We start from the raw sequence: 25069 nt of genomic DNA, 5'->3' as shown, positions 1-25069 counted from the left end.
CTCCAATTGATAGCCCCTTGCAAATAAAAGATTTGTTTTCTCCACTGGGAAAACAAACTACTCTGAAGGGTAGGCTACATGCCCAGCAGTAGATGGCCAAAACAAAATGAACTCAGTAGCATCTTTGGCAATTTTTTGTTTCATAATATTAAGTCAGGGTGTTTTGTTGTTATTGTTTTTGTACCTTACAGATCCTTTGTGTGTATATTATGGCTTCTGGTTTGGGTCTCTTATGGGATTCCTGACTGTGAACACATGTGTCTCTGTCTATATGCATTTCCTGTGCTTTATCTTTGGCTATTTTCTTTTTCTTGGTTGTTTTGTCATATTCTGATTCTTGTTTTATTATTATTCCTTATATGCCTGTTTGTTTTCTAAAGAGAGACAGAAAGGGTGTGGATCTGGATGAGGGTTGTGGGAGGAACTGGGGGGAGAAGGGGGAGGGGAATCATAATTAGAATTTGTTGTATAAAAAAACTATTTTCTCTCTCTTTTTGGTTTGTTTGTTTTGTTTTGTTTTGTTTTGAGACAGGGTTTCTCTGTGTGTAGCCCTGGCTGTCCTGGAACTGACTCTGTAGACAAGGCTGTCCTGGAACTCACAGAGATCCACCTGCCTCTGCCTCCTGAGTACTGGGATTAAAGGCCTACACCATCACTGCCTAGCAAAAGACCTATTTTCAATAAAAGAAAAAAAAGTAAAATCAGTTTTCCAGAAAACAGGAGATTCCAGCTTACCCAAATCAGTCTAATATGGAAGTCTCTTGCTTTACTCTTAAAAAAAAAAAAAAATCTGAAGTAATTTGATATCCACTTATCATTACCCTCTCTGTTGTCTGGCATCTCTGTTCTTGCCTTACAAACCCTACTCTTCTTCCCTAGGCTCCTGGGAACTTTCTGTCTTTTATAAAATTGAGTCTGCCTCAACCTGTTAATCACATACACACAAACACACACACACACACACACACACACACACACACACACACGGGGTGGGGGGAGAGGCTGAATATATTATAAGTAAAGGGGGTGTATTTGTCCCTAGTTCTGGAGACTCAAGCTCATGGCACTAGAATTGGCTTGATGTTGGTGAACATATATGCTAGTTAGCTTTTTATTACCATAACAAAAAAAAAACCTATGAGCCGGGCGGTGGTGGTGCACGCCTTTAATCCCAGCACTGGGGAGGCAGAGGCAGGTGGATCTCTGTGAGTTCGAGGCCAGCCTGGGCTACCAAGTGAGTTCCAGGAAAGGCGCAAAGCTACACAAGAGAAACCCTGTCTCGAAAAACCAAAAAAAAAAAAAAAAAAAAACCTATGATAATCAAATTCATAAAGAGGAGGAAAGGGGGCTGGAGATATGGCTCAGCAGTTATGAGCACTGGCTGGGTTCGAGTCTCAGCACCTACATGGCAGCTCACAACTCCAGTTCCAGGAGACCCAAACACCTCTTCTAGTCCCCATACACACTCTGTGTACATAGTGCATAGATATACATGCTGGCAAAACATTCACACATAAATTTTAAAAAAAGCGGAGGAGGAGAAAAGATTGTTTGATCCACATTTTGAAGATGCTAGTCTGTGGTCAGTTGGCCTTCTTATTTATTTCTTCTTATTTGTTCAGGATGTCATAGCATGGCAGAAACACACCACTGAACACTACTGCCCATCCCCCATGGCTGGGAAACAAGAAAGAATAAGGGGGAAACCAGGGCCCCACAGTCCCCTGCAGGGCACTCCCCCAATGATCTGAAGGCCTCTCATCAGTCTCTGCTTCTCAAAAGCACAATCCCTTCCTAATGGTGCCATTCGCTGGAAGGCAGCCATGAAACCCTGCCTTTGGTGTCCATTAAGACATCATGGAGCACAAGTTGAAATCATGGGAGCACAGATAAGAAGATCCACTGGTGGGATGGGAATCTGAAGCCAAGAGGGAGGGCCTGAGCTTGTCCCTTTATAACACTGTCTCTACAGGACTAAATCAGGGTCCCAGAGCTGCCTTGTAGACAGGACTTTCTCTGGTCCTACAGGCACTTATAAAATAATCACTCAGAGGCTTAATACTAATTACAAACTGTATGGCCTATGGCTCAAGTCTCTTTCTAGCTAGCTCTTTCATCTTAAATTAACCCATTCCTGTTAATCTACATGTTGTCACGTGGCTGTGGTGTTGCTGGCATCTTGTTGATTCCTTTTGTGTCGGGCTGGTGTCTCTCTCGACTTCGCCCTTCTTCTCTTTGGATTTCCCACCTGGCTGTAAGCTTTCTTACCATAAGCCAAAACAGCTTTATTACAATGGGAGCCACACATATTCACAGCATACAGAAAGACATCCCACAACACTCCCTTAATCCATAACAGTGTCCTCCGTAGGCTCCATCTCTGGTTCTCAAAAACAGCAGCCAAAGCCAATTAGAACTGTAACTAAAATCATATTTTGGCCTCTTACCACTGAGCTGTTCTGAAGAACTCAGGTGGTAACCTGTGCAAAATATTTAACAGTCACAAAGACTCACAGGAAAATTTTATTGTTTCATTATGTAAGTGGCGATCACAGCTGATATAAGAAAAAAATTCTAAAAAAAAAAAAGAAAAAAAATTCAAAGAGATGATGTGTGTGTGCATGAGTGTGTCAGCGCGGGTGGAGGGGGGTAGTGGCGGGTGTCCTTCCTAAGAGAAAAGAAAGGAAAGAGGAGGCCTGGGAACATGGAGTGGTTCTGATCTGTGGAAGGCACTTGCTTCCTGTAGAAGAAAGTCTTCCAAATGTGTCTCTTTTCTCTTACAAGAAGTTCACACGTAGCTCTTCATTCCAGGTGTAACATTCTGGAAATGACGGCCCTACAGCATGTTGCCTTGGTGTGCTGAGTGTTTTGAACAGAGAGAAGGCAAGGTGCCCTCAGAAGCAAGGTCCATCTAACCTTCCCTTGCCCCCACTACTCCCCACCCAACGTAAGCTGTGGAAACTAGAATCCTCTTCACCAAAGCCAGGCAGAAGCCTGGGTAAGGCAGTGTGTGTCTGTAGTCCTGGCACTTCTCAGAGCCAGAGGCTAGAGGATTCCAAGTGTGACACCAGCCTGGGCTACATGGTGAAACCTGTCTCAAAAAGAGACCAAAGAGAAGCCAGCTATAAAAACCCAGGAGCATGACTCTGCATGTCTTTCTGAGTAGGATCTCACGAGCCCATTGTGCTGACTAGTTTTATGTCAGTTTGACAGAAGCTAGAGTCATCTGAGGAGGGAACAGCAATTGAGAAAAAGCCCCTATAAGCTTGGGCTGTAGGCAGGCCTGTAGGGTCTTTCCTTAATTAGTAATTGATAGGGGAGAGCCGAGCCATTGTGGGGTAGGGTCACCCCTAAGCAAGTGGTCCTGGGTTCTCTAAGAAAGCAAGCTGAGCAAGCCATGAGAGCAAGCCAGTAAGCAGCACCCCTCCATGGCCTCCGCATCAGCTCCTTCCTCCAGGATCCTGCTCTGTGTGAGTTCCTGTCCTGACTTCCTTTGATGATGATCTATAATGTGGAAGCATAAGCTGAATAACCCTTTTCCTCCCCAGGTTGCTTTAATCACAGTGTTTCATCACAGAAATAGTAAACCTAAAAGACACCAGCCATAAAGTAATCTGATCCACCTTGTGTGACAGTAGGTCACATAACTCTCATTCCAGAGAAGCCTTGCCCTATTCAAGGTAGATGGAAAGACAGCACAGAGAGCCAAGAAGGAGCCTTCCTCTCCAGAGCGCCAAACCTTTTCATATTGACCCCACCACACATTTCCTGTCTTAGGGTTTCTACTGCTGTGAAGAGACACCATGACCACGGCAACTCTTACAAAGGAAAACATTTAATTAGGTGGCTCACAGTTCAGAGGTTCAGTCCATTATCATCACGGTGGGACATGGCAGTGTGCAGGCAGACATGGTGCTGGAGAGGGAGCTGAGAGTTCTACATCTTGTGCAGGCAACAGGAAGTGGTCTGAGACACTGGACGGCATCTTGAACATATATGAGCCCTCAAAGCCTGCCTCCACAGGGACACACGTCCTCCAACAAGACCACATCTACTCCAACAAAGCCACGCCTCCTAATAGTGTCACTCCCTTTGGGGGCCACTTTCTTTCAAACCATCACACCCCTTCTTGGCAATGCTGCTCAGAAAAATTAAACTTCCACCTTAGGCTACAAGCCAAGATAATAGAAGAGGAGAAACGACCTCAGAGATAGGATTTTCTTAGTTACACATAATTCATCTAGGACTCAAACTCATACTCCTGACTCAGCCTTCTTAGTAGCTGGAATTACAGTACATGCTACCCTACTCACCTAAATTCACCTTTAATAGTTGTTATATTAAATATGTTTGTAAAAAAATATTTCTTTCTGGTAGCAAAGGAGCAAGGGATAAAGTTTCCTGTTTGGTTGGAAAATTCAGTTTAATACTAGGTCTCTCCCTGATAAATTCTCAGCCCAGATGAACTATCCTGGACAGGTTTAACTCCAGAGAGATACTCATTTTTTTTTACTGCATTGAGGCTAAATGTCAAATAAGGAAGTAGAATTTGATGTGAGATACATCTTCGGAAAGATCCCATTCAATTTACAGCTCACACAGTTCACATGACTGCTGATGGTAGGGTTTCTGCTTAGCAATCGAGGTGTGCTGAGAGGCAATTCCTCTCTGTTCTCTGTTCTGAGTCTTCCTTCTGAGATTTGTGGTACAGTGAGATGCAGGAGAGATAGATGCTGACCTTCAGATGTCTGTTCTTCCGGGGCAGGTGTGAGGCAAGGCTTCTGTCTCTGCAATAAAACGGAGACAAGCCCATTGCCCAACATGAGAGACATGGGTTCTGCCAAGTACAGAACTCTTTTTCCAGGATGCACTACGGTGCAAGTGTTACCTACCCTCTTCATACAGGCAGTGGGACCCCAAAGTTCCTGCTACTCTGGTTGCTACTGGGGTTGAGAGTGATGAGCCATCTTTCATGTATGACCCAGTACTCTCCCTCTGCACCAGGATTCAGGAACCTGCACCAGCCTAATACACGTAAGGCAAAGCCTCAGATTCATTCACAGATCTCCCCAGGAACACGAGCATCAAAACAGCCTGCCTTTCTCCAGACTCACCCTTTTCATGACGGAGCACCTACTTACACCTGGGCTCAGAACTAAGGCTTTGCTAGAGGCAAAGTTAGAGAGCCCACAACCGCTTCTGTGCTTGACCTCAGAGGCGATTATTGGGTGTTTGATGTTAACCTGCTCTGTCTTACCTGGTGAACATCCCTAGACCAAAAACCTGAAATCTAAAATGCTTCAAAACCCAGAAGTTTTCAGAATTGACATGACTTCACAGGTGGACAATTCTACAGCCCACTACATGACAGGTTGTAGTCAAAACACAGAGGGGTGGGGGTGGGGGGGGACTGAGAACATGGCATAAAATTACAATGACACCTGTTGGGGGTTATATATAAAACATAAGTGCATTTTTGTGTTTAGACTCAGGCCCTATCCTGTTGTGGTTTGCATAGGAAGTGTCCCCAAAAGGCTTGGTCCCCAGCTGCTGGTCCTGCTGGAATGTGATCCTATTACAAGGGTGCTAACATCCTCACTGGATTAGTTATATGAATTCATAGCTGAATGGTCCACCAGGAGGTGGGGCCTGGTAAAAGGAAACGGATTATGGTGTGTGTGTGTGTGTGTGTGTGTGTGTGTGTGTGTGTGTGTGTGTGTGTGTGTGTGTGTGTTTATGTGTTTGTATATATGCATGCTTTTGAAGGATACATACTGTCCTCTCTTTCTCTTCCCTCTCTCCCTCCCTCCCTCCCTCGCCGCCCCTTCCCTCCCTCTAGTCCTCCCTCGTACTTCCTGACCACTACAAAGAGCAGTTTTGCTGTAGCATTTGTTCACCACCACTGTTTTCTGTCCAACCATGACCTAAAACCAATGGAGCCCCCTGGCTGTGGCTGGAAACCTCTGGAACCATGAGCCCAAACCAGCCTTTCTTCCTTTGTTTTTTTGTTTTGTTTTTTTTTTTTCTGGGTATTTTATCACAGCAATGAAAGGCTGCCGGACACAGATTTCCCCAAGATGTCTTGTATATTTGCAAACTTTCCAAAATCTGAAAAATGGTGACTTCCAGCACACTTGTGGTTCCGAGCATTTCAGTCTGTGTTGTATTCTGAAGGCTGGTGACCTGGTATTTACTATGCTTTCTTTTAAAAGGAATTCTGTGGCTTACATTTCCTCTACCTGAAAGCAATGATCTATAGACCATCAGCTGCAAATGAATCAGTCAGGGAAGGTGGGGGCGGTCCTCCACGCTGAGTGAAGGAAGAAGGGGGGGGGCTGTTGAGAGGGAGTTGACATTTTATGATTGGGAAAACCCAGTGCCTTTTGGGCTTCCCTTTCAGGAATACTCCCCCTCTCTTTCATTACAGAGAGCACACCAGAGATGACCACTCAGACACAGTTTATGGCCAATTGAAAGTCTTTATTCCAGCTGGCTGGGACTACACTCAGGTATTTGGGACCCAAGTGTAGTGCCAAGCATTTAGGGTAAGGGTTTTTAAAGGCAAGCACCACATCCTGGTATTCCATTTGGCAGCCATGGGGGATATTTTGCACAAGCAAGCAGTTTAACAGAAGCTAAGTTAGCTGGGGCATCTTGACCTTGGGTTTCTAGACTAGAGCTGAGTAATTTTCCACAAGATTCTCCATCACGGAGATCAAATTCTAGTTAAATCATTCGTTTGCTTGTTTGTTTGTTTGTTGAGGCAAAACAACCCTCTGTAGCCAGCCTGGCCTCAAACTCTGCATTTTCCTGCCTCAACCTCTTGAGGGCTGAGATTAAGCTGGGCATGTGGGGTGTTTTGAGACCGTTGTTGGTTTAAGACAAAATACGGTCTTTTAAAATCCAGATTGTTGGGGTCTGAATTGAGGTTATGTGAGAATATGATGAATTTGTGACACGGGCATGGGAACATCCCATGTTGGTATTTCTTAGGAAGGGAATTTGGAATGCCATCAAACGTGGGGAGGAACACACGAATGCCTGTGACCTTCCTCGCTTTCGAGAGAGCAGTTAGGGTAAATGAAATTCCTCAAGTATTTTCCTGAAGACAACATTGTTGTGCTTTATATAACCTTGGGCAATGCTGGGTTGTGGAGCAGCTTCTCAGCTGAACTGTAAACTCCTAACTCTGTTATCGAAGGAGGTGTGATAATACAAATGAGCCTCATCGTACACACTGCACCAAGTAATCACCACTGACTCGAGTCTCTGATTCCCACTTCAGTTCTTCCAGCATTAATCAGGACATATTTAGCCAACATCCCCCAGCAGATATATACGTCTACTACCTTTTTTCCTCCTTTTTTTTTTTGTTCCTTTGTTGTTGTTGTTGTTGTTGTTTTGTTTTGTTTTGTTTTGTTGAGACATGATCTCACTGTGTAGCCCTGGCTGGCCTAAAACTTGCTATGCAAGATCTGGCTGGCCTTGAACTCATAGAGCCCTACCTCCTGAGTGCTGGGAGTAAAGGCGTGTTCCCCCATGCCTGGCATAGGTTTCCACTGTAAAAGTTTACATATTTGTTATTTTGAGTAGAGGATTTAAGGGGGGGGGTCAGTAACTGGTACCAGAAGGGCCAATGTGAGAGGCTCCCAAGCCATGGTGCTTTGAGCTTCGGGCAGGTCTTGTCAGCCCAGGCTCCTAAGAGAATAGGGAATTAAACAGTTCCCAGAAGGGACAGAGCTAGGGAGGAAGAGAAGCCTGTGGGGGCACACCCAGGAGAACACACTTGTCTTTCTACTCCTGGTTCTCACCTGGAGACACTTACCATGGTGATGTTTATCTTTTGTATGCCGAAAATGTTCAAGGAAAGGGATTGGGAGGGACTAAACTTTATTCAAGAACTTTTCCTGCAGTCCGGTTTCAAAGGTGGGATGTGGGGGGGTTGGTATCTGCGTGTTGGAAGTGGCCACATAGTTCAGCAGCAGCAGTTGATGTTTTGTTTTTGCCCAATTTCAAAATAAAGGGAAATAACGGATTTGTCCTTGGCTGAGGGTTGGCAGCACTGGACCAGTGTCTATTGCCATCTAGTGATGAGAACATGCATAGGCTTTGAAAACACCAGCAACTACTGCCCTACACCCCCATTCTGACATCATCATCTTGGAGGGTTTTCTCTAAAAAGCTCCTCAAGTGATTCTAATGCAAAGCTCTGACTGAGAACAACCACCCTAGGGTGAATCAGAGCAGTGAAGCCCGGGGTTGTGATGAGGGGACCACTCACTCCTCTCCACGCTGCAGCTGTTCATTGAGCGTGTACGGTTTCCAGAACACTTCCAAATGCCAAGGGACTAATGTAACGGAGACACACAAGAACCCTGTTCTCATGGAACGTTCTATTCAGGCAGGGGTGGAGGGATGAGTTAATAAACTAAAAGGTTGCCATCAAGCAGCGATGAGTAGTGTTGAAAGAGTTAAAGTGGGCAGTGCTGCATGCCTAAACTCTGCAAGACTCCTAGGAGGATCCTGCATCCTGTCATCTCATTTTAGAGATGGAACTGGAAAGACCATGTGTTCCTAGTCCTGCCCAGTCCTGCAGCCACTCAGACCCAAGTAAACACATAGAGGTTTATATTACTTACAAACTGGATGGCCTAATGGCTCAGGCTTCTCACTAGCTAGCTCTTACAACTTTAATTAACCCATTTCCATTCATCTATGTTTTGCCACATGTTCTGTGGCTTACCAGTCGGCTGGCATGCTGTTCCTCTCGCTGCGGCTGGTGTCTCTCTGTCTCTTCTTTCTCTTCCTGTCTATTGGCTTGGATTTCTGCCTGCCTCTAAGCTGCCCTGCCATAGGCCAGTGCAGCTTTATTTATCAACCAATCAGAGCAACACATATTCACAGCATACAGAAAGACATCCCACAGCAGACATGTGTCCAAGCAGGACCAGGCAGCTGAAGACAGAGGCAACAGCGGCCCCCAAGCTCCCCTCCTCTTGCCGCCCCCTCTAAGGTGGCAACAGCTCCCAGTGGACCAGATTTAAAGGCGAGGGGGGGGGGTGCAGAGGAATGGAGGGAGGGAGAGAGGCTTTGAACACCTGTGACCTTTGATGGTCTTGCTAAGCTGTGATGGTGCCGTGATAAGCCCTTATCCAACTTTTCGCTTTCTGCAGTTCACACACATTTAGTCAATTACAGTTTGAAAATATTAAGAGGAAGACTCTAGAAATTATTAAAATGCTTTAAATCACTTAACGTTGTAAACCATGTGACGAAGTCTCAATTGATTCTGCTTTTCTCTGCCCTTATTGTGTGCATTAACTTTCCTGTAACTGTGACAAAATGCCCGAGATAATCAACTTCCAAGGAGGAAAAGTGTATCTTGGTTCAAGGTTTCAAAGGTTTATAGTCTACGGCCATTTGTCCCTTCTGCTTTAGGACTTTGATGGCGCAACACATCATGTTGAAAGCACATGACAGAGGAGGCCTGCTTCCCTTGTGGTAGAGGAATAGGGGCTCCCCCAGTGTCCTCTTCAAGGGCCCATCCAGCAACCTAACTTCCTTCCACTAGGCCACTACAGTTTCCACCCCCTGCCACACCACAGCACAGGCTGTGGACCAAGGATTCAACACAGGGGTCTTCGGGGGCTGGGATTAATACTGTGCACCACCAGGAGCTGCAAAAGTTATGTCTGCAGGACCAGGCACTTGGGATGCAAACAGCATCCGGTTGTGCAGCTCCGTTCACAGAAGGGGAGGGGTGTCTCTGAACACAATCCCCGTGCTAAGGGAAAACGCGTACCTGGAGATTTAGCAGCTCACAGATGCACTGACGAGCCCTGATTCTTCACACATTGAACTTCGAGTCAAAGCTGTTGTTTACAGCAACCATCTTCCACACAAGCATACACACCCCAGGAGGACCTCAGCTTTTCTTTGTTTTATTCTTACATCATTCTAAAGTTATACTTTTCATGCATTATGCAAAATTATGTTTACATCAGAATATTTTACTGATGTGATATACCTTCGTAAAATCCCAGTAAACACTGATTTATAAGAAAATATTTTGCCAGGCGGTGGTGGCACACACCTTTAATCCCAGCACTCGGGAGGCAGAGGCAGGTAGAAAAAGAAAAAAGAAAATATTTTAAGAATTTTCCAGAAATTTAATTATTTATTTACTTTTGTTTTTTCCTTCTTTCCTTCTTTCCTTCTTTCTTTTCTTTCTTTCTTTCTTTCTTTCTTTCTTTCTTTCTTTCTTTCTTTCTTTCTTTCTTTCTTTCTTTCTTTCTTTCTTTTTGGTTTTTCAAGACAGGGTTTTTCTGTGTAGTTTTGATGCCTGTCCTGGATCTCGCTCTGTAGACCAGGCTGGCCTCGAACTCACAGAGATCTGCCTTGGCTCTGCCTCCTGAGTGTTAGGATGAAGGTGTGTGCCACACCACCCAGCCAGAAACTTATTTTTTGACATCTACATTTATACAAATGTATACTGTTTATAGAAACATGCAATTTTATAGTTTTATTTGTATATAATATTTATTGGCAAAAACTCTCTTTTTTAAAACATAGCCTCACTCACTATGTAGCCCTGGCTGGCCTGGAACTCATGTAGATCAGGCTGGCCTCACAGAGATCCTCCTGCTTCTGCCTCCTGAGTGCTGAAACTAAACAATCCCAAGCCCTAGGGGAGCTGAGAACTTTCCAATGGCTGACCAACCTCCGGCTTAAACCACAGAAATAAATGCACCTTTAGTTCCCTAGAAACATTGTAGCTGTTCCTAACCACAGAAGGGACAAATGGATCTGATTAGCTGGACTGAAAGGCTTGCATTGCCTGTCGGTAGACAATGATGGAACGAACACACAAGGAAAGTCCCTAATCTTTGATTCCTGATTGGTGAAAATTGTGAACTGCAATTTGGCAACAAATGTTTGTGATTTTTATTATGCATATAAACCCCCCACTTCTGCCCCTGCTCAGGGCTGTCAGGAGAAACAAAGCTCCCGAGTCCTTGTCCTGCAGCGCTGATCGATCTGTGACCCGCTTATGTGGTGAATTATTAAAATCTTTGGAACCCGTCAGTGTTGTCTTTCTCCTTCCTTGTGGCGGATAATGGACTGGATGTAACACTACCCACGACAGCTGACAAGAACGCATCCAGTCTCCCTGCCAACCAGGGGCCAGAGGCAGCCAGACCACTGTCACATCTCACCATCATGTATTCACCAGCCCATAGATCCCACACGGCACCCCACAGGTCCCATACTAACCAAATCTGTTATTCTTCAGCCTTGTGGTTCAATACCTTCTCTTGCTTCTCTACTTCCTCCTAACACCTTGGTTTGTCACGCAAAGTTGTGCTTCAAATACTCGTCACGCTGGTGACCTTTAATAAACATCTGGCTTGGCTGGGTACGGGGTGGGGTGAGGGTGGCGGTGGTGGCGCACGCCCTTAATCCCAGCACTCGGGAGGCAGAGGCAGGTGGATCCTTGTGAGTTTGAGGCCAGCCTGGTCTACAGAGTGAGTTTCAGGACTGCTACACAGAGAAACCCCGTCTCCAAAAGCAAAACAAAAACAAAACAAAAATAATAATTAGCCTCTTGATTATGACAGATTCAGTGTATCTCTCTGTCTCTGATTGTCTCAGTCCCTGTATCTGGGTATCTCTATTTTTTTTAAACCTCCTCTCCTAATAGGTTAACATCTGGGGGCGGGGGGTGGGGTCGGGGGTGGGCAGTGACAAATTCCCATCACACACTTAACAGCAGATATTTCTGCTTTTCCATGTCCCGGCCAGCGGGGTCTTCAACAGGGACCTGGAGGGAGGGCCGGTGAATGAGAGGGACAAGAGACACAAAGAATGAGGGCAAGACAGGACGTCTGATCAAGCTCCAAAATTTTATTTTCCTCTCAAGGCATATATGGGGGGGCGGGGTAAAAGGGGGGTGCAAGCAGGGAGGGGACTTTAATCATGGGTTGTTTAGCCAGCAGGGAATGTTGCTATGAGGATTATCTATTCTTACCTAACTGCCTAATTGTAGTGTGTCACCTGATTTCTGAGAAGAGGTTCTGGTATTTATAGAAGAGGTTCTGGTGCTATTGAGACTTAAGCAAGGCCTAGATCTAGAAAGAGAGAAGAGAAACCTAAATATGGCAGCATGTGTGTCAAGGGTCACTTAGGCTTATGGCTCCCATCATTTTCAATAAGTGTGTGTGTGTGTGTGTGTGTGTGTGTGTGTGTGTGTGTGTGTGTGTATGTTTTCTGAGACAGGGTCTCTCTACATAGCTCTGACTATCCTGGAACTAACTATATAGACCAGTCTGGCCTCACAGAGATTCACCTGCCTCTGCCTCCTCGGTTGCTAGAATTAAAGATTAAAGAGCCACCACACCCAGCTTTCAATAAATTTTTTAAGATGATTTTATTTTTATTATATTCGGGTAAGTGTTTGCCTGCTTGAATGTCTGTGCACCCCATGTATGTAGTGCCCAAAGAGGGCATCAGATTCCTGCAGCTGGAGTTAAGAAATAGAATTGAACCTGGGTCCTCTTGAAGAACAGGCAATGTTCTTAACTGTTGAGCCATCTCTCTGGTCTTCAGTAAGTCGTTTTGTTTTGTTTATTTAGAAGTCAGAGCCGGGCAGTGGTGGCGCACGCCTTTAATCCCAGCACTCGGGAGGCAGAGGCAGGTGGATCTCTGTGAGTTCGAGGCCATCCTGGTCTACAAAGTGAGTTCCAGCAAAGGCGCAAAACTACACAGAGAAACCCTGTCCCGAAAAACCAAAAAAAAAAAAAAGTCAGAGGACGGTGATAAGAAAGCAAGCATCCACTTAAAAGCTATCACTACTTGTAACTTGAAGTGCTTATATGTGTGTGTGTGTGCACATGTTGTTGATGGGAACATTTCAACAGAGTTGAGAGCACAGGGAGCATCTGTCTAGGACTAGGGAGGATTGCAACCCAGGAAAATACAAAACTGAGGCACTTTAATTTCACTTGATTTTTTTAAGTCAGGGTCTTGCTGTGGGATGGTCTTTCCGTAAGCTGTGAATATGTGTTGCTACCATTGGTTAATAAAGAAACTGATCTGGCCTATGGCAAGACAGGTTATAGCCAGGCGGGAAATCCAAGCAAAGAGACAGGGAGAAGGAAGACGGAGTTAGGGGAGATGCTGAGCACTGCCGGGGTGGGGGTGTGGTGTGTGTGTGTGGGTGAGGTAGGTGGGGGTGGTGTCGGGTGGTGTGCAAGATGTAATGGAACACAGGCAAAGCCACTAGACATGTGTTGATACATAGATGAATAGAAATGGGTTCATTTAAGAGAAAAGAGCTAATTAGCAATACTCCTGAGCCATAGATCAAACTATTTATAATTAATATTAAGCCTCTGAGCGATTATTTTACAAAAAAGGCTGCTGCCAGGGTGGGACCCGGTGGGACCGAGAAACTTCAGTCTACAGGGTCTTAAGTAGCCTAGGATGCTTTTGAATTATTGATTGTCTTGTCTCTACCTCCCTAATGCCACTATGCTGAGTTTGTGTGGCACTGAGCCTTGGACCCAGGGCTTTATGAATGCCAAACACACAAACAGTCCTTCATGTGGTTTTACTTTCTTCCCTTCCTCACCAGAGGTCAGGCAGGTACAGCTTGCTCTCGACCCCCTTGCTGTGGTAACAGCTCAAAGGCATAATCATTATAGTGAGGACTGTGGAAGTCAGTTTTCAGGACCTTGGTTGGCAGCTAGGTGGTTGTTTTTTATCTCAAATTGGTCAATCCGTCCTTCACTTGGGCCTTCACAGGTGCCCAGTCTGCGATCTTTGGAGGTCAGAGAGTGAAGAAACCCATCCTCAGAGCCCACCAATGCCAGCTTCTGAACACGTGACCTAGGAAAATGCTGTAGAGTTTGACTGTACTCACAAACACCACAGATTATCTCATGTCTCAAACTACCCTACTTTTACATTCTATAAATCCTGTATCCCTGAAACTTTGAGCCTGGGGAGGCAGAGTTAAGGTTCCTGCCTCCCACCTCCTAAGGATTGGCACATCCTGAAATGGGTTTTTCTTGTGTAAAGCTTGAAGTTTCCGTGATGAGCAGGCTGGGGGTGGGAGACATGCAAAACAGGCCTTATTTGGTATAGACTCAGACCGAAGCAATCTTGAAAAGGTATTGGTCATGTAGATCCATGTCATGGATGATCTGGAAATACACAGCTTCAATCATCAGATTCTCAGCAAAAGGGCCCTGAATACCTCAACAAAGGATGCTGGGAAAACTGAATGTCCAGCATGCAAGAATGGGACTAGATCCCTAACTCTATCCCCATGCGAAGATAGATTCAAAATTTATCAAAGACCAGGGGGACAGCACTTTTATAAGCATAGGCAGTTTTCTGAACAGGATTTCAACAACTGGAGATACAAAAACTGATAATGGGATCTGAGGGAATGAAAAGGTTCTTCACATTAAAGGAAGCCCAGATTGAGGAGACAGCCTACACAATGGCCATTCATTGTCAGCTATTCATCCAGTGGAGGACTGAATAAAAAAAAAAAGAAAGAAAAATGAAAGGCCATGACTGATAAGTTTTTTTGCACCCTGATTAGCCTCTCCGACAACGCAGCAATTCAAATCAGACCAAATCAGACCGAATTAGAAAATCCCCGGTTTAATGGGTAAAGCATTCAGGGGCGGTTCTCCGCCCCCCACCCCCACCCCATAGGAGACGAGGATGACAGAATGGGAAACCACGTGTCCATTTTTTTCTGGGATGCAGCTTATATACCCTGTGGGAGTGGTCTTGAGCCTCTCTGGGGGAGGAGCTGTGTTTAGAGAGCTTTGAAGGGGCAGGTTTGAGGAAAGAGATGGAGGAGGGGAGTTGAGGTGGATCTTCCACCAGAACATTCCAAACTCTTTAGGTATAGGAATACCAGGGTGCCAGGGGTTGAGGTGGAGCTCCCACCCAAACAACGACTGCTCCTAGGAATGTTGGAAAGAAAGTTGATTATAGATATATGGGCGAGCATAGTCAGAGGCAGGGACATCTGGGGAGTCCAGAGTGGATGTGACCAGACCGAGCTGGGCCATGGGAGGAGAGGGGAAGGGGAAGGAACAGGGGAGAGAGGGGAACAAGTCCAACAGCCTAGGATAAAGGTACGAAAAGGGCGGGTAACCAAAATGGTTGGATTACACAGGGAAGAGCCTCTGGGGGAAGGATAGCCCACTTCTGGGCTGGAAAGTTTGGAGTATGGCGTGGGGTATGCGGCCCTGGAACAGGTAGGGACTGAGGGATGCTGGGAAAACCTGGTAGGCAGGTCTGCTTTGGTATGTTAAATAGGCATCTCAGCCACTTGTCCCAGGGTTCGGGACTTAACAGGGATTAATAGCCAGAGGATAAAGAATGAAAAATTAGACATTCCAAGAACAAATAGCCCAATCAGTCAATCAATATAGGAGGCTATAAGCAACAATTTTTTCTTCTTTTTTTAAAAACATTTTTATTTTATAATTAATTTTACATATCAGCCAAGGATTCCCCTGTCTTCCCTCCTAAACAATGATTTTTTTTAAATTTACTTTTATTTATTTATTTTTTATTTTTTAAGATTTATTTATTATGTATACAGTGTTCCACCTGCACGGATCCCTGCAGGCCAGAAGAGGGCACCAGATCTCATTACAGATAGTTGAGAGCCACCATGTAGTTGCTGGGAATTGAACTCAGGACCTTTGGAAGAGCAGCCAGTGCTCTTAACCTCTGAGCCATCTCTCCAGCCCCTATTCACTTTTATTTTATGTGCATTTTTTTGCATGCATGTATGTCTGTGTGAGAGTGTCAGGTCTTGGAGTTGCAGACAGTTGTTAGCTGCCATGTGGGTGCTGGGATTTGGTCATTTGGGAAAGCCGTCAGTGCCCTTAAGGGCTGAGCCATCTTTCCAGACCCATAAATAATAATTTTTAAAAGAACACAAACAGCCAACACATGAGACTCACTTCTCTAACTACCAGAGAAATACAGACTACAGTGAGACTCCATCTTACCCCAGTCAGAACAGCTACTATCAAGGAAATAACCACAGAACACTGGTATTAACACAAATAAAGTTCTTGCTCCAAAGCAAATAAGAGATCATTTTAAGCTGGGTGGAACACAGTCTAGTCCCAGCATGAAAGAGGCTAGCCTGGGCTACAGAATGAGACCTTGCCCCCTGCCCCAATAATCTATTCTGAAGCAAAATTGAGTGGCCATAATCTAAGAATATGGATTCAGGATGACCCGAATGACATGTTCCAGTACACTATAGTCTTCGAACAAAATACAGTCACAACCAATGCATTTACCAATACTTTACTGAGTGTGGGGCTCAATGGTAGATCACTGTCTAGTATGCACAAGGCCCTGGATTTAATCCCCAGCACACCAAAATCAAATCAAAACAAAACACATGGGGTGGATATCACCTAGGCTGCTTCAGGCAAAAGGCAGTAACCCCAGAGACAGGTTTCAGGTGCTGTCTGCTATCACCTTTAGCCTTTGGTTCCTGGAGGCACATCGAGCTTAGCAAGACTTTGTAAGCAGTTTATCTGGAAGGGAAGCAGATGTTAGCTCAGACACAGATGAGGATGACAAACAGCTGTTTTCGGGACAAAAGGTAGCCCCAGATAAAACAGGCTGTCTGCAACAGTCCCATAACCATCAAGATCTAATCGGTCTGCAGACTCAACACAGAGGCTGTTATGAATTATTACGCAGGGACCCCGAGGGTATCCTGTGCATGCAGGGAAACATGCTGGCATGCTGGGCAGATGCAGTGGCTGGCTGGTGGGTGACCCACTCCCATGCAGGGCATGGGGGCGGGGCAGTGGGTGGACATTCACAACTCATATGCTACATCTGCGTGGAAATGGCTTGTTATTAACAGAGAGGCGAAGAGAAGATAGGAAAGAAGAAAGAGAGAGAGAGGGAAACAGAGGTGTCAAGGCACACCTCCTGGGAGGGGAGGGGGGAGGGAGAGAGAGAGGGAGGGAGAAAGGGAGAGAGAGAGGGAGAAAGGGAGGGAGAGAGAGAGGGAGAGAGAGAGGGAGAGAGGGAGGGAGACAGAGAGAGAGGGAGGGAGGGAGAGAGAGAGGGAGGGAGAGAGGGAGAGAGGGAGGGAGGGAGAGAGGGAGAGAGGGAGGGAGAGAGAGAGGGAGGGAGAGAGGGAGGGAGGGAGGGAGAGAGGGAGGGAGGGAGAGAGGGAGGGAGGGAGAGAGGGAGGGAGGGAGGGAGGGAGAGAGGGAGGGAGGGAGGGAGAGAGGGAGGGAGGGAGAGAGGGAGGGAGGGAGAGAGGGAGGGAGGGAGAGAGGGAGAGAGGGAGGGAGGAAGAGAGGGAGGGAGAGAGGGAGGGAGGGAGGGAGAGAGGGAGGGAGGGAGAGAGAGGGAGGGAGAGAGGGAGAGAGGGAGGGAGAGAGAGAGAGAGGGGGAGGGAGAGAGGGAGGGAGGGAGGGAGGGAGAGGGAGAGGGAGAGGGAGAGGGAGAGGGAGAGGGAGAGGGAGAGAGAGAGAGAGAGAGAGAGAGAGAGAGAAAGGGGCGGAGTTTTTCCTTAAGAGGCTCAGGCCTTTAATCCCAGCACTCAGAGCCAGGTGGATCTCTGTGAGTTTGAGGCCAGCCTGGTTCTACAGAGCGAGATCCAGGACAGGCACCAAAACTACACAGAGAAACCCTGTCTCGAAAAACAAAAACAATAATGATGATGATGATGATGATGATGATGATGATGATGATGATAAGAGACTTCTATGTCAGGATGCAGGGCCGGCCCCAAGGGGCGGGATCAGCATATTAACAGATGCAGCTTCTCCAGGGAACTGGCAGTTCACACTGCAGAAGATGTGCCACTGAATGATTCGGGGCTGGAGCCCTTAGGGAAAGTCCCATATCAACGCACCTTCAAAGTGTTCTTTCTTCCGGCTACAACTAAAACTTTGCTTGCAAAAAGAAGCCAAGCAGGTCCAGAAGCATTCCTATCTGCTTTTTCTTCTCTCTCTTGGTTTATGATCTCTAACTGAGCACACACCATTTTACGTACGTCTTAGCACTAGAGAGGCGGCTCCGTGGTGAAGAGCATTGGCTCTTCTTGCTGAGGATCTGAGTTTGATTCCCAGCACCCACGAAGCAGTTTACATCTACCGACATCTGTGTAACTGCAGTTCCAGGGGATCCACACTGTCTTCTGGCCCCTGCAAGCACCAAGTATGCACATGGTGCCCAGGCATGCCTGTAGACAAAAAACATACACATAATAAAAGAGAGAGAGAGGAAAAAATGCATTCTGTGGTTTTGCGCAACGGTAGCTGTATTTATAGCGTTAAACAGCACGGGGTGGAGGTAGCTAATTACCTAATTCACCTATTATAGAAATTATACTTGGTGTGGCAAAAGTTAGGCCACTGGTAAGTACGGGGATGGGTGTGGGCAGTCTCCGGGTGGTTTGGGGAAGAGCCCTGTAATTCAGAAGGTCAGCGGGGGTTAGGAAACAATGTTTCAGGAAACTGTGGCTTGGCCGCAGTTCGAAAGTTCAGCCGTGGATGTGTCAGACCTGCCTAACAATGGCCTCCAGACTGGATTCAAGTGCCCCACACCACTGCTACTCCGTTTTGATTGGACAAGAAACATACCCACATATCCACACACACACTGTTCTACATGCAGGGTTTTTAGTTAGCCTTACGCTTTAGTAAGGTTGCCAGATTGTTTTAATGCTTATTTTGAAATCATCCCGAATTTACTGGAAGTTAGGGGCTAATGTGTAGACTACACTTTCCCCAGTTTTCCTTAACACCTTCTAGAGCAGCAGCATACAGTCACGGCTCGGAAACTGGCCAAGTCACAGCGTGAGTGTGTAATTGTCTGAGAACTTAAGTGTGGAGACACCACACCAGGCACAGAGTTCTTCTGTCACTACAATGCTCCCTTATGTGAAGCCTGTAGGGTTGGTCATACCTATCTCTCTGCCTCCACCATCCTCAGCTCATGAGAACTACTAATCTACCTCCAACCTTTTTTTTTTTTTTTTTTTTTGAGACAGGGTTTCTCTGTGTAGCTTTGCACCTTTCCTGGAACTCACTTTGGAGACCAGGCTCGCCTCGAACTCACAGAGATCCTAATGCTTCTGCCTCTGGAGTGCTGGGATTAAAGGCATGCACCACCACCGCCCGGCCATACCTCCAACCTTTAAGGAGATACTGTTTCACTGTGACATAGGAGACTTTCAAGATGCCCTAAGGTGCTGCCCACTCACAAAAACAGAAAAGCAACAGGACTAGAGAGTAGCTTCCAGTTGGTAGAGTGCTCGTCTAGCATACAAAAACCCTGGGGTTCAGCCAGGCAGTGGCGGCGCACGCCTTTAATCCCAGCACTTGGGAGGCAGAGGCAGGTGGATCTTTGTGAGTTCGAGGCCAGCCTGGTCTATAGAGCGAGATCCAGGAAAGGCACAAAGCTACACAGAGAAACCCTGTCTCAAAAAAAAAAAAAAAAGCCCAGGGATCTTCTCACAAAACATCAGTCAAAATAGCAAGTGTATAGCTGCATTTTAAGCTGAGTGGCTGTGGGAGAACACGGGAAATCTGGGACATACCGGCGCTGGGGGGGGGGAGGATGCTTGGAAGATCCAGAGACCTGGGACTACGGTGTAGTAAGAGAAAGAACAGGCTGGGCGGTGGTAGTGCATGCCTTTAATCCAGCAGAGGCAGGGGCAGGCGGCTAGCTGAGTTCAAAGCCAGCCCGGTCTACAGAGTGAGTTCCAGGACAGCCAGGGCTACACGGAGAAACCCTGTCTCTAAAAGAGAGAGGGGGGGGGAGAGAACAGCAAGGCATGTAGCATTTCCTGTCCACAGCCAGCGGTGTGGCTCCTCCCTCTAAAGGTGAGTCCCAACAAACTCTCCTGGAGTGGCGAGGCCCAATGCTGCTCCTGGCGAGTTTCATCATCCTCACAGGCTCATGACCTCACGACATGCTCAAGAGCAAAATAACCTGAGATCTGTGCAGTAACTCTGCTTTGGAAAGGCATTGTCTCTCAGCCGCTCCCATGGTATAGAGCGGAGCCATCCTGAGAAAGGAACTATCGTCTGAGTGTGGATTGCTTACACATCTCCTGCACAGACTCAGTGTGAGCTGCCTTGAAAACCCGACTGGTCTAGCAAAGTCACTCTGACTTAAACTCACTCACGGGGTGCCCTGCACTGTAGGGGATAGTGGAGCGGGCCACCCCGGAGAACTGGGAGACCAGGGAGCTTGCCCTCTGAGATCAGGGTGGAGACAGGCTGAATGTGACTCACGCTATGCCAGGACTGATGGCCGCCGCCCATACACTTCCCACCCACCACCCTCCAGGCGTGCACACAAGGACCTGTTACTGACAGGGAAGGGCGTCTGGTCCCTCTGCTGTCACCCTGCCCCCAGGGTGCACAGCCAAAGGAGGTCTAGAGCGCTGTGGGGATGCTGAGGTCTTACTTCTCCCATCAAAGCAGCATATAGGTGATGGAGGAATGTCTTCTTGCATGCTGTGAAAATATGTTGCTCTAATTGGTTGATAAATAAAATGCTGACTGGCCAGTAGCCAGGCAGGAAGTATAGGCGGGATAAACAAACAAGGAGAAGTGTGGGAAGGCTGGAAGGCTGAGTCAGGAGATGCCAGCCCGCTGTCCAGGGAGCAGCATGTCGTGGCACACAGGTAAAGCCACGGAACACATGGCGACATACAGATGAACAGAAATGGGCTGAGTTTAAGTGTAAGAGCTAGTCAGTGGCAAACCTGAGCTAATGACCAAGCAGTTTTCATTAATATAAGCTTCTGAGTGATTATTTTATAAGTGGCTGCGGGGTCTGTGGGGCTGGGCAGGACGGGGGAAAAAACTTCAGCTACGTATAGGGACACTACAATCCCTGCTGCCACTGAACCAGCATAGTGTGCCCTGCTGGCTACCGCTGTACCTTGTTTGAGCACACACTGCTTTCCAGTCTAGGTATAAGCGTCACCCACAAGGGGCGCTGTGGCTCCTGACACTGCTTCTTATTCCCACGAGGTATCCAGGCCTATGGCTGACTAGTTGGAGAGCAAATGCTTGCTGCCTGGTGCCTCACCAGCTGCTAGGACCAGAAGTTGTTACTGGTAACACAATGCATACCAAAAGCACCTCGTGAAGCCCTTATCGCTGAGTAGGGGCCCTTTCTATTGTGGGAACAGTCACCCGGGATTCCCCTGACACACTCTCCTTGTACCATAGCTAAGCAGCCAGCTTAGTTCAAGCAACAGCCAGCTAGACCATCCTGACTGCTGCATGGGCTTTCCCAAGTCCAATGTGGTATGCAATGTCACTAACCACAAGGCTACCGGGAAACCACACTGTAACACCCAGGTGGAAGTAAAGTTGATACCCCAAGGCACATCTCCAGAAGAAAGCTACCCACAAAAAGGTAGAAATCTCAGCCCACCAGATATACAAATCTCAAAGTGGAAGCACAATAAATGTACACACACACACACACACACACACACACACACACACACACACACTAGACTGTGCAACTGCCCAATAAAGTTTCTAAAGAATTGCTGGGTGATGGTAGCAGACACCTTTAATCCCAGCACTCAGGAGACAGACGCAGGTAGGTCTCTGAATTGGAGGCCAGCCTGGTCTACACAGAGTTTCAGATCAGTCAAAAAGACACTGAGAACCTGTCTCAACAAAACAAAACAAAACAAAAACAAAAAGCTTCAACTTTCTACTGTTCTTCTGCATATTTGTGGGAACGGTTTTTCTGAGAAAAGATGTTGGAAGGTGGCCTTTACAAATCAGACTTTTCACCCAAACTGTAACCAAGTTGACAGTGTGCTTTGAGATCATTTATAACTGTACACTCTATTCTGCTTACATACTGGATATTGCCTGCTCAGAATACAGAGGTCAGATGATACCTGACCCCTAAAAACATGGTAATCAATCTTCCTATGCCTTGGATGACCCAGTGTATTATGTTCCTTCTTTGTTTTTGAGACTCTTTTATGCTCCTGACTCAGAATGTGTGTGTGTGTGTGTGTGTGATGTGGCAGTCAAGTTTAAGACCATTTGCTGGAAGCAGCGATGCATTGAGAGAACTCTATACCCACATTGGAAACAGCATGTGGGTATAGAGTGATGATATCTGATTGTGGCTTTGCATGCTGGTCTGAGTTGGTAACACCAGAAAACCATGTCTCCCTGATGAGACACCTAAGCTCCTCATTTCTGTTTGATGCGGTATTTGCTGTGCGAATCAATAGAGAGAGAGGACGACCTTCACTCAGGACTACACTAAAAATTCTTAGATGAGGGTTCTACAGGATTAGACTGCTCTCTCCCGGATTAGGTGGCCAGCTAATCCCAACGCTTCCCAAGTGGCTCCATAGAACTCAAAGAGAAGGGACACTATCAGACTCAATCTATGAAAAACCAGAGAGACCAAAATTTTTCTGAATAAGTCAGGCCCACTCTTGGGCCAATACCACCAACGGTTATTCTTCTTTAAGATGGCATTGCTGCAGGATTTGTATATTTAGGCGTGATGTGTGTGTACTGTGCGATCTTTTTTTTTTTTTTTCTTTTTCTTTTTTTTTTTGGTTTTTTGAGACAGGGTTTCTCTGTGTAGCTTTGCGCCTTTCCTGGAACTCGCTTTGGAGACCAGGCTGGCCTCGAACTCACAGAGATCCGCCTGCCTCTGCTTCCCGAGTGCTGGGATTAAAGGCGATCTTTTTTTTTATGATTTTTTTTTTTTTTTACTTATATGTGTGCATGTTTGTGGGCACATAGGTACTGTGATGTGTGTGTGTGTGTTACAGGAAAATTTTCAGGAGTTTGTTTTCTCCTTCCATGTAGATCTGACACCCTCTCCTGAGGGGCAGCAGGTACCTACATAATATGCAGACATACATGTGGACAAAATACCCATACACATAAAATTAATAGATTGAAAATAATTAAATTAATAAAAATGACCCGTTACCCAGAATACCAACCAGTGACATTTGCAGAGATGTGAACAAACCAACCAAGACAAACAACGTGAGGAAGCGTTGGTTTGGTCCGTGGCTTCACACATGCTAGTCCATCAGGGCAGGGAAGCCGTGGTGGGACAGAGCAGTTTGCATCATGGCAGACAGACAGGAGGCAGAAGACCGGAGAGGAAAGAGTCAAGGGTAAATATACTTATCACTAATAACCCCCTTCTTCCAGGGCTCCACCTCCTAAAGATACAGAACTTTCCAAAATACCGCCATTAGCTGGGGACCAAGCTTTCAATACACAACGCTTTTTTTGGGGGATGGGGGCAGGGTGCAGGGGATACCTTATAATGAAACCACAATATCCAGTCTGTGGCATTCAATGGAAAATGCACTAAGAAGCCATCTTTCCCTGGAGAAATAAATGGGTTTCAACAGAGTTGGGTGTCTTCTATATTGGCAAAGGTGACCCAATAGGATCAAAACAAATCCCAGATGAAGGGCAGGAGAGGTGGCTTAGAGGTTAAGAGCACCGGCTGCTCTTCCAGAGGACCCCAGTTCAATTCCCAGCACTCACATTGAAGCAGACAACTAACTGTAACTCTAGCTCTAGGGGATTTGACGCCCTCTTCTGGTCTCCATTGGCACTGCATTATGCGGTACCCAGACATGCATGCAGGTAAAACACCCATACACATAATTAATAAAATAAGAAAAGCAACAACAGAATACGAACTGAAATCGGACACAAGGAGGTAGGGTTTGTGGCTCGGTCGGCAGTCACTGCAATGTGCCGCAGTGACCTGTGGGCAAAGGTTATTAGTCAAGAAAGAGGAGGAGCTCACGGACATAGGCAGCCACTTTGCCCTCAACCCACTGGCATGGGTGAAAACCAGCAACCAGACAGGAACCGAGGGAGCTCCAGTCCCTTTGAAGTGGCTGGTTTAAATAGCATGCTGCAAACATCTGCACGTGTTGGTATACCAGATATGGCCACAGGAAGTGGGATAATAAGCCATTAACAGAGGAAGAACAAGGCGTACTGAGAGAAGACAATATCTATGCATAAATCTTACAGAGGAATCATACCTAGTTGTTTTGTTTTGTTTTTTAAGATCATACAAATCAATAAGAAAGGAGACAAATCTAAGAATGGGCAGAGGCTGTCGTGGGAAGTATGTAAAGAAGATTGCCACACACCCAGTACCATATAAATAAAAGAGTTCACTTCATTAGTCATTAGGGAAGTGAAAAACAATTGTTTGGGAAAGAGTCTATTACATAATTCTGGCTGTCCTGGAACTAGCTATGTAGGCCAGGCTGGCCTTGAACTCGCAGAGATCAGCCTGCCTCTGCTGGGGTCACAGGCATGCACTACCATGCCTGGCTGGGAAGTGAAAATGAAAATCGTCGTGGATCTCAATGCCCACAAGCTGGAATAGTTACAAAGAAACGTGGCCCAGCTGGCATTCTCCTGAACTGCTGGGGGAGGTGTCAGCTTGTACGGGACTTTGGGAAGGTTATTTGCTACGGCTTTCTTGTACTGGTTGGTTTGTTTTGTTTTGTTTTGTTTTGTTTTGTTTTGTTTTGGCAACTTGACAAAAACTAGAGTCACTGGAGATGAGGGGACCTCCATTGAGGAATTGCTTCCATCAGACTGGCCTGGGGGTGTGTGGGGGGGCGAGGAGGGGGTTACTTGATTAATGATTGATGTGGGAGGGCCCAGCCCACATTGTGGGTGGTGCTACCCCAAGCAGGTGGTCCAGGTTATCTGAGAAAGCAGGCCGAGCAAGCCAATAAGCAACACTCCTGAATGAATGGCTTCTGTCTCAGTTCCTGCCTCGTCTTCCATAGGTGGATCTGGCAGCCAAATAAACCTTTGCTCTGACAAGTTGGTTTTGGTCTTTATTTTATCACAGCAACAGAAAGTACCTAGTGTTATATCAAAATTTTTTTTGGGGGGGGGGGTTCCAGCCCCTCAGAAGCCCTCTTCCAGGGTCCTGGAAGAATCTACAACCAGATGATAATCTAATCTCTGACAATATT

This window comes from Peromyscus maniculatus, chromosome 21 (assembly GCF_049852395.1).
Source record: "Peromyscus maniculatus bairdii isolate BWxNUB_F1_BW_parent chromosome 21, HU_Pman_BW_mat_3.1, whole genome shotgun sequence".
Lineage (NCBI taxonomy): Eukaryota > Metazoa > Chordata > Mammalia > Rodentia > Cricetidae > Peromyscus > Peromyscus maniculatus.
The sequence above is the reverse complement of the archived record's forward strand: the minus strand, read 5'-3'. Positions refer to the sequence as shown.